This window comes from Salvelinus sp. IW2-2015, unplaced genomic scaffold (assembly GCF_002910315.2).
Source record: "Salvelinus sp. IW2-2015 unplaced genomic scaffold, ASM291031v2 Un_scaffold2440, whole genome shotgun sequence".
In the NCBI taxonomy this organism is placed as follows: domain Eukaryota; kingdom Metazoa; phylum Chordata; class Actinopteri; order Salmoniformes; family Salmonidae; genus Salvelinus; species Salvelinus sp. IW2-2015.
This window is the reverse complement of record NW_019943761.1, coordinates 128,130-138,423: the sequence shown is the minus strand read 5'-3', so window position 1 is coordinate 138,423 and position 10,294 is coordinate 128,130. Positions and strand designations below refer to the sequence as shown.

General features: G+C 42.8%; 1 long non-coding RNA gene across 1 annotated transcript; it reads right to left on the bottom strand.

The window, feature by feature from the left end:
• Window positions 1-1,693: 1,693 nt before the first annotated feature.
• Window positions 1,694-4,936, bottom strand: LOC112073973 (uncharacterized). Its single transcript, XR_002894653.2, has 2 exons — window positions 4,007-4,936; window positions 1,694-2,963 (listed from the first exon to the last, which is right to left on the bottom strand). It is a non-coding gene; the product is annotated as an uncharacterized lncRNA (long non-coding RNA).
• Window positions 4,937-10,294: the final 5,358 nt, after the last annotated feature.

Here is a 10,294-nt window from a genome sequence, read left to right as displayed (position 1 = left end):
AGACCATGGTGCTCTTCTTCTCCCTGAGTCTGGACTGGGCTGAGCTCATATGAGGTGACCATATTGGTCTGGTCCCAGCGTTGATGTTGGGGAGAAGGGGTGGTCTGCTGCATTACACCAGTCTGATGGGGATTGGGTAGGCACAGGGTCCGGCGCGTACTCCTTGGTTGGATCCTTGCCCCGGCAGTCATACATTATACAAGATATCAGGAACACCAAAGCAGATAACATAGCTGGCGATAAGGATGCAGAGGTTCAAAGTGACAGGATCAATCTCCGAGAAGTTTTCCTTAAAGCCCATGGTAGGCTGCCTCATACTGTGCGGCCACAGAGGCCAGAAGAAACAGCTGGTGGATGGGACGGAGAATGGAAGACGGTCGCCTTCAGTGGAGCTGGAATCACTAAACTAGCAAGTGACAGCAGGGCTTTCTTTCTATCCCGTCAATCTACTCTCGTCAATCTCTCCTCTCTCTCTCTCTCTCTCTCTCTCTCTCTCTCTCTCTCTCTCTCTCTCTCTCTCTCTCTCTCTCTCTCTCTCTCTCTCTCTCTTCTCTCTCTCTCTCTCTCTCTCTCTTCCTCTCTCTGTCTCTCCTCTCTCTCTCTCTCTCTCTACTCTCTCTCTCAGATTACAGTGGATATGGTGGCTTGTGGTAAAAATACTTTAATCCAGCCATTGCCTCAATCCTTGAATTTCTGTGATCAATGATTAAAGCTGCTCTGTTTAATAACTTAAGCCTCAGTTGTAATTTCAACAACTGAATCTCGTATAGGATTCTGCCCATTTAAAAAGGCCATTTTTGAAAGCCTGTGTTATATCACCAGAATCTGTTTATCAAGGGCATATTAATGTCGGAAACAGCACGGATTTAGAGAATTAACAGAAAAAGCAGGGTGGGGACGGACAGTCTGTCGTTAGTATGAACATGTGTATGACGCATTTATGAGTACTGTGTTCTGTGTGTCTGTCTCTCTGTGTGTGTGTGTTGTGTGTATGTGTTGTGTGTGTATGTGTGAATGTGTGTGTGTAATAGTGTAATCTTAATCTTGATTGTGAGTGGGGATTGAGAGAGGGAGCCATCTGGCTAAATAGAGACCCGAGATAGCGACTTAAAAAGCTACTCAGATGTGAAAGAGGGGTCTTTGACTTTCATATTTTCAATGTTAAATATCAATGCAGGCATATTTATTGTGTTAAATATGTGTGATCAGTACTCTTCTGTTCACTGTGTGTAGCAGAGGATTGACACAGTCGTTGTAGGCTGCCGCTGCAGAGATATCAGAGAGCGGATTAACGGAATTGAAAGCGTTCCTATGAGGTCAATAATCTGTGCTGACGCATMTCAATTAAGGCAGTGCCATTTTTCATTTTCAAATACACATGCTCTGTGGAAGAGAAAACTTCCACCACAAGGACATTTCTTTACCATATATATTTACTGATATCTTTTTACTGAGTGAAGCTAATGTTGTTCCTGTGGTATGGTTTTCATCCTTTTGCTTTCAAGCGAGAGGGTTAGATGAGCAGCAGAGGGCAGTCATCATCGTCAACATGAGCTGCGCAGTAGGAACAGCACCATCTATAGGATGATAATCTGAACTTTGACCCAGATTGCCATCGCACACACACACACACACACACACACTCCTGTGTCTGTCATGTATGGGGACAGGCAAACTGCAATGTTCTACTTGATGTCGTTGGTAATCAATATTTGTTTATTAGGCACTTCAATACAAACAGATGAGATTTGATTGGTGCATTTTTATGAGTGCATACATGAGTTTTAGACTGTATTCTTGAACAAAGATAAAACCAGATAGATCCTATGTGAATTGATGAACTTCTAACAGCTCTGTTTTTAGAGTTCATGTTCCTCTGGATCAACTGGTCATTTATCAGGATGATTGTCTACAATGGACAAGCCCCAAACAGATGACATGGGTTTTTAGAACAAAGGACAGAGCAGTTTTAATTCAACAAAGTAAGAATTTCTTTTAAACAGAGGTTTCATGTTTCCAAATACCATCAGAGGCTTAGTTAGGATTCACTGTTACTTCATAGCAGAACTGGATTTTCATGCCTTTAATACGTTTTTAATGTTCTTGTGACCAATGTCAAAGGTTACAAAGATTTTTCATAGCCACACCAAAATGTCGTGATCTAACTGTCCATTTGGACATTGATTTAAAACAAGAGGGTTATTTTGGCTTCTGAAGGACAATCAGCACAATATTTCATGAAAGCTTATGAAGAAGACTAATGCCTTCTCTGTCTTTGAGTAAAAAGTCCTCATTGAGCAACCATGTCCTCTGACAGTCCTCTGCACGTCAGTCAGTTCGTCATCACTTGTTAATCTGGTCAAATTCCCAAAATGAGCATCTGGAAAAGGCTACGCCCTTGTGTGGCGGCCTCAGCAMTAATACAGRCAGCCTGTCTGTTTGTGGKTTGATATGCAGAACATTTTCAACCTGCATTTCTTTAGCAAACAWCAACCTTATTTTTGGAGGCCAGAATWTCCTTCTGGGAAATGGTACATTTTGGCAATGAGATGACATTGTGGGTATGGATTAATATTGGTAAGGTCATTTGCAGCATTGCAATCCATATAGCTTKATTTTCAAGATTACTAAACAAAAAATAGCKCYTTGACATTGGGTTGAAGGAAAAGCTGAGGGATGTTTTTGTTGAGTTCTTTGGAAGTGATTCCAGGAGAGGATATGTCAGGTTTGTCTGTCTGTCCCATGCCCATGGGTGGGGTCTCTCTCCTGTTTACATCTGGGCCGGCGATCTTTCCCAGCTTCAGACCTGGTGCCAGGGTGTCCGGCCGTCTCCACGGGACTGGAAGCAGACAGACGCCCTGAGAGAGCTGGGGAGAAAGGATATGTAGAGAAACCTGCCGGAGGGCCTTGGGCCTTCCCATCTGTCGTCTCTGTCTGGATGGAGCCTTTCTGTTTGTGGATGTCTGAGGACGCAAGGGGAGTTAGTCTTTTCTTTGACTTTTCTGTTAACAAAAGCCTCACTTTCTGCTAGAGCACAAAGACTTTACCTACAAGGGAAAGAGACAAAACTCTGCTCAGTGCTTGTTTATTTTCCCAGCATGCCACTAATACTCGGTGGTGTCCCTCCCTCCATCAGACATATCCTGACCCCCCACCCTCACCCCTCCAAGTCCACAACAAATGAGTTACAAGGCATACACATTCAAAAGGTCCCTCCCTCTCTGCAATCCAACACAATGTGATAAATCGGCACTACAGGGCCCCAAGAGCCTTTCTCGCCTATACTAGCTTCACGTTCAAATACTGAACAGCATGGACCTTTGTCTTGACATGTATGTATTCAAGCACTCTTGTCTTTGTTGCCATGGTGTCTCTGTGGGCAACCATGAGGGTGCGCCAAATGTAGAAAGTTGTTACAACTTAACTGACATCAATCAAAAGGCAGCATGTTTACATTTGAGGTTTAAATGCTCTGTTTTACAGATCTGGTAATAATGAAATTCAGTCGGCGGACACTGGAGTACATTGTGTTCTTTCTACTACTAACGAATGTAAGATATATTTTATACAAGTTTGGAGAGTTTAGCCATGCCAGTAAAAAAGATTGCAGAGGTTTCAGCCCCAGGCTTTTTAAAAATATATTTTTTAAATCAGAGTGCTAATTTTGTAATGCGTTAGCGTATCAATTTCTCGCAACAACCCATAAAATCGAGACCTCCTCGATGTGGCAAAGGTTTCCCTATGACGTTAGTGGGATATCATCTACTCTCAGTCCCTATCCTCCATGACTGTTGCTGAGATCTGTTTCTATCTAAAGAATGGAGGAGTCAACCAAGAAAACATTTGTTGCTGAAAGGTTTAACTTAACTGAAGTATCAAAGTTTCCTTCCCCCATTAAATATAGCGTTCCACATCCGGTTCCTTTTCATAAGGGTTTAGTAAGTTTAGAAAAAAGATCAACGTAGACACAGCCCCCTTTACTGGACATAAGGGAACTATTACTCACTCGGAGTTGCCCAAGCGGCATACACAGTCATGAGGTGCTGAAGCCAGCAGATGTTGTGAACGTGTCCCTGTTCTTTGTGTCTTCAGTCTCCATGAGTTACTCCAGAGATGTTCCATGAGGTAAGCAAAGAGGCAGMGTTATGCAATCAAAAGACAGCTGAGGGCAGCTCCTGTTCGGCRGCAATGTGTACGAATACCACAGGAGAGACATACTGGTCCATGGYWACAGAGAGTAGAGGGGATCTAGACTGAGGAACCAGGGGGTTGAGGATTTGTTTCGTGTTGTGTTTATTTCCTTCAGAATTGTTTTTATGAATAGAATAACTTGTTTGATCAGGAAATTAGACCTGAACGGGAAGGAATCAATGTGTGGTGTGGTAAACCAAGCTTACACACACTCTACCCACAGATCTGTTATTTTGTTCATTCTATAGTAATTGTTACCACATTGCTGTATCATGTTGGCCAGACCTTCCTCAACATGTGTGAGGGGGTGTAGGCCTACCATGCACAGGTCATCACATATTGCACTGCCGGTCTAGCCCTATCTGATAGTGTTGCCATTAGCCTGCATTCTTGAAATTTGTCCCAAAACTCACAGACTAGTTCCACACTTTACCTCTGTATGCACTGTGTCCTCAGACCCAAATAAGGGAGTGACCTAGCATCTAGCCTGATATATTAGTAGTGCATTATGATGACTGATTATTTCAGAGTAAAGGGACCATTAAATTGGACCAGGGTGYAGCCGTACCTCTCGGGGGGACAGCAGCTGGCYGGCGACTGGCGGACTGAGGCGCTCGCAGATCTGATAAAGGCCTAAAGGGAGCCTTTTCCTTCCTGAAAGGCGGACTGTTTGTGTTAGCCTYTCCTCCGTCTCTTCTTCTGGGTGTGGGAACCTGCTCCTCCCAYAGCTCATGGCTTCCTRTAGTCAAGGACCTCACAAAGCACGACCAGTCTGTGTACCATGTGACTTAAATTTAAAGCCCAGCCTGGGAGAGGAGCGCTTTTACAGTGGTGTTAAACCGCATGTGACACATGTAAAGACCCTTACCGAAACACCACATTAATCATTTAAATGTTTTTTAGACAGCACTAAATTACAGATGTAGGATTTTAATTTGATCACTCTTTTGTTGTTAAGAATTTTCTTGCACACAGGAGGAAATGCAAACTTGTAGTGTATTCAAGGTTTTAAAAGGATTCTAAAGTTTGTCATTTCCACTTGAAAATATCAGACTTTATATGCATCTTTATGTAATACATGTATCACTAGCCACTTTAAACAATGCCACTTCTATATGTTTACATACCCTACATCATCTCATATGTATATACTGTACTCGATACCATCTACTCCATCTTGCCTATGCCGTTCTGTACAATCACTCATTCATATATTTTTATGTACATATTCTTCATCCCTTTACACTTGTGTGTATAAGGTAGTTGTTGTGAATTGTTAGGTTAGATTACTCGTTGGTTATTACTGCATTGTCGGAACTAGAAGCACAAGCATTTCGCTACACTCGCATTAACATCTGCTAACCATGTGTATGTGACAACNCTAAACAAAAAATAGCACATTGACATTGGGTTGAAGGAAAATCTGAGGGATGTTTTTGTTGAGTTGTTTGGAAGTGATTCCAGGAGAGGATATGTCAGGTTTGTCTGTCTGCCCCATGCCCATGGGTGGGGTCTCTCTCCTGTTTATATCTGGGCCGACGATCTTTCCCAGCTTCAGACCTGGTGCCAGGGTGTCCGGCCGTCTCCACGGGGCTGGAAGCAGACAGACGCCGTGAGAGAGCTGGGGAGAAAGGATATGTAGAGAAACCTGCCGGAGGGCCTTGGGCCTTCCCATCTGTCGTCTCTGTCTGGATGGAGCCTTTCTGTTTGTGGATGTCTGAGGATGCAAGGGGAGTTAGTCTTTTCTTTGACTTTTCCGTCGACAAAAGCCTCACATTCTGCTAGTGCACAAAGACTTTACCTCCAAGGGAAAGAAACACAACTCTGCTCAATGTTTGTTTATTTTCCCAGCATGCCACTAATACTCGGTGGTGTCCCTCCCTCCATCAGACATATCCTGACCCCCCACCCTCACCCCTCCAAGTCCACAACAAATGAGTTACAAGGCATACACATTCAAAAGGTCCCTCCCTCTCTGCAATCCAACACAATGTGATAAATCGGCACTACAGGGCCCCAAGAGCCTTTCTCGCCTATACTAGCTTCACGTTCAAATACTGAACAGCATGGACCTTTGTCTTGACATGTATGTATTCAAGCACTCTTGTCTTTGTTGCCATGGTGTCTCTGTGGGCAACCATGAGGGTGCGCCAAATGTAGAAAGTTGTTACAACTTAACTGACATCAATCAAAAGGCAGCATGTTTACATTTGAGGTTTAAATGCTCTGTTTTACAGATCTGGTAATAATGAAATTCAGTCGGCGGACACTGGAGTACATTGTGTTCTTTCTACTACTAACGAATGTAAGATATATTTTATACAAGTTTGGAGAGTTTAGCCATGCCAGTAAAAAAGATTGCAGAGGTTTCAGCCCCAGGCTTTTTAAAAATATATTTTTTAAATCAGAGTGCTAATTTTGTAATGCGTTAGCGTATCAATTTCTCGCAACAACCCATAAAATCGAGACCTCCTCGATGTGGCAAAGGTTTCCCTATGACGTTAGTGGGATATCATCTACTCTCAGTCCCTATCCTCCATGACTGTTGCTGAGATCTGTTTCTATCTAAAGAATGGAGGAGTCAACCAAGAAAACATTTGTTGCTGAAAGGTTTAACTTAACTGAAGTATCAAAGTTTCCTTCCCCCATTAAATATAGCGTTCCACATCCGGTTCCTTTTCATAAGGGTTTAGTAAGTTTAGAAAAAAGATCAACGTAGACACAGCCCCCTTTACTGGACATAAGGGAACTATTACTCACTCGGAGTTGCCCAAGCGGCATACACAGTCATGAGGTGCTGAAGCCAGCAGATGTTGTGAACGTGTCCCTGTTCTTTGTGTCTTCAGTCTCCATGAGTTACTCCAGAGATGTTCCATGAGGTAAGCAAAGAGGCAGMGTTATGCAATCAAAAGACAGCTGAGGGCAGCTCCTGTTCGGCRGCAATGTGTACGAATACCACAGGAGAGACATACTGGTCCATGGYWACAGAGAGTAGAGGGGATCTAGACTGAGGAACCAGGGGGTTGAGGATTTGTTTCGTGTTGTGTTTATTTCCTTCAGAATTGTTTTTATGAATAGAATAACTTGTTTGATCAGGAAATTAGACCTGAACGGGAAGGAATCAATGTGTGGTGTGGTAAACCAAGCTTACACACACTCTACCCACAGATCTGTTATTTTGTTCATTCTATAGTAATTGTTACCACATTGCTGTATCATGTTGGCCAGACCTTCCTCAACATGTGTGAGGGGGTGTAGGCCTACCATGCACAGGTCATCACATATTGCACTGCCGGTCTAGCCCTATCTGATAGTGTTGCCATTAGCCTGCATTCTTGAAATTTGTCCCAAAACTCACAGACTAGTTCCACACTTTACCTCTGTATGCACTGTGTCCTCAGACCCAAATAAGGGAGTGACCTAGCATCTAGCCTGATATATTAGTAGTGCATTATGATGACTGATTATTTCAGAGTAAAGGGACCATTAAATTGGACCAGGGTGYAGCCGTACCTCTCGGGGGGACAGCAGCTGGCYGGCGACTGGCGGACTGAGGCGCTCGCAGATCTGATAAAGGCCTAAAGGGAGCCTTTTCCTTCCTGAAAGGCGGACTGTTTGTGTTAGCCTYTCCTCCGTCTCTTCTTCTGGGTGTGGGAACCTGCTCCTCCCAYAGCTCATGGCTTCCTRTAGTCAAGGACCTCACAAAGCACGACCAGTCTGTGTACCATGTGACTTACATTTAAAGCCCAGCCTGGGAGAGGAGTGCTTTTACAGTGGTGTTAAACCGCATGTGACACATGTAAAGACCCTTACCGAAACACCACATGAATCATTGAAATGGTTTTTAGACAGCACTAAATTACAGATGTAGGATTTTAATTTGATCACTCTTTTGTTGCTGAGAATTTTCTTGCACAGGAGGAAATGCAAACTTGTAGTATATTCAATGTTTTAAAAGGATTCTAAAGTTTGTCATTTCCACTTGAAAATATCAGACTTTATATGCATGATTTGCCCTAACAAAAAATGTATCAACCCCTACAAAACATTTACATGAATTATAATCCACATAATAATTCACATTTCCTGATTCTTCAGAATTATTTTCCTGCTGTACTAAACTGGCTCAAATTAAGATCCTACATCTGTAGCCTACTTAGACATCTATGTAATATGGAGTAATAGGATTTCAATTAACTGTTTTACTCTATATGAAGTCTGTGTAATCCTTTGTAACACTCTTCTCTGGCCATATGTCTCAGAACACATTGCAACCTATAGCAATGTTCTACATACTCAGGAGGACAGAGGGCTGRCGACAAGGGGTTTCTTTCTCCGTCTAATGCGTTGTTGACTTGTTTTATTTGCTTTAAATCTCACTCAGCATCAAAGAGACTCTTTCGCCTTGCAGCTCCAGAGGAGCTCAGATTTACACGTGGGTCCCATTGGCCACAGTAATAAGTCARTGGGGCACTACAAAACAGATGCCCTGACTGTGTCCCCTCTCCATTGTCCTGCATACGTCATCAGAAATGCTGCTGTTCTCTTCCCTAGGGAGCGCTCAGAAGAACGTCCAGAGCTGATTAAAAGCATGCCGAATTACACCCCGAGACCACATTAAACGCTCRCCCACTGTTTCCCACAGTAACCTATTCACACTTGTTCAAGATGAGGTGATGCTTGGAGCTGGGGTCCCACTACTCTCCGCTGGGCCACATTCCCTTGTTGTGCTCTGTGTGACCAGGTCTGACCAAGTCCTAGGCTCCCAGGCTGGTTTATGGGGCCATAGCTTCTGGGTGTGAAAGTTACCTGACAGAGCGTGGCAAATAGAAAAGCCTCTGGGCTTTCACTTCATGTCACATAAGGGCAGAAGAAGGTAAATAAATATACATTTCTGTCTTGGTCTCCATTAATGCATTCAAGGATGAAGCGTTTAGATTATTCCCACGATATTTTTTCATTTTCCCCCAAAGATCAATAAATTTATAGCATAACTGTATTAGTTTATCTGTTGAGGAATATCAAGGTGGTAACCTAACCAACAGCAGAAGTAGAAGTTTCTACTTACCATTCAAAAAGATCTATGCAATGGAGTTTTTGAACGCCTATAGAGGAAAATCCAACCCTTTACAAAGTAGCTCAGCTGTTCAGATGAAAGGAAACCAAGTGCTGTGAAGAAGCTACTTCCCATGACATCATTGTGTTTGTTAAATGACCTCTGTAGCTGTGTCAGACACACCTTGTCATTTCCTCCCTAAACCATTCCAATGATTTAGTTAATTTACTTAGGGGAAAAGACTGGCCATGCTTGCCAAGATGTTTCTTGGCACACATGCAAGAATATGGTACTGGAAAGAGTGAACACCTTGCATGTATTATTGCAGTTTAACCAATTACACTTGAGGTCTTCCAGCATTAACTCACTGTCCACAATGTTTCTTTACAGTAAACTGATATTCTAGACACAGGAGTTTCTATCCACTGTTTTGTGATTTAAAAATATATATCCTTTTGCAGCATATGTACTTTGGCATATTGTCTATTATTTGATCAATGAGGGGGTGCAGTTTTCATCTGCATTGTGTATTTTTCTCAAATACTTCTGGCATGAGCATTTGCATACATGCATGCACACACGCACCTGTCTCTTATACACATCTAGATGTGTATAAGAGACAGCTTCTTTCAAGATCAACATTGAGCCAACATATTTACCATGAATAACATATCCACTGTCTGTTCATACTATTTATCTCTCTAAGCTTTTTGCAATGCATTGTACATCACAAGATACAACATACACCATGGTCCAACAGAAATTCGGCCAACTATCCTGTATTATGTATCACAGTGAAAGCAAACTCTGACCATGTGTGTTCTCATTCCTCTTTTCAGACAAATGGATTAAATGTCTCTTCATGCTTGACGGAGTCAACAATACAGTCACGATAGGATGTCACTTTTGTGGTTTCCCTTTGTGCCGTTTTGACGTCCTTCCGTCTTTGTTGTATGATGGGAATCCTTTTCACCCTTTTCCAGCAGGCAGCTGGTTGAGGCTCACTATGTTTGAGAGAGGTCTTGATGAGGAAAMAGAAACAAAGGG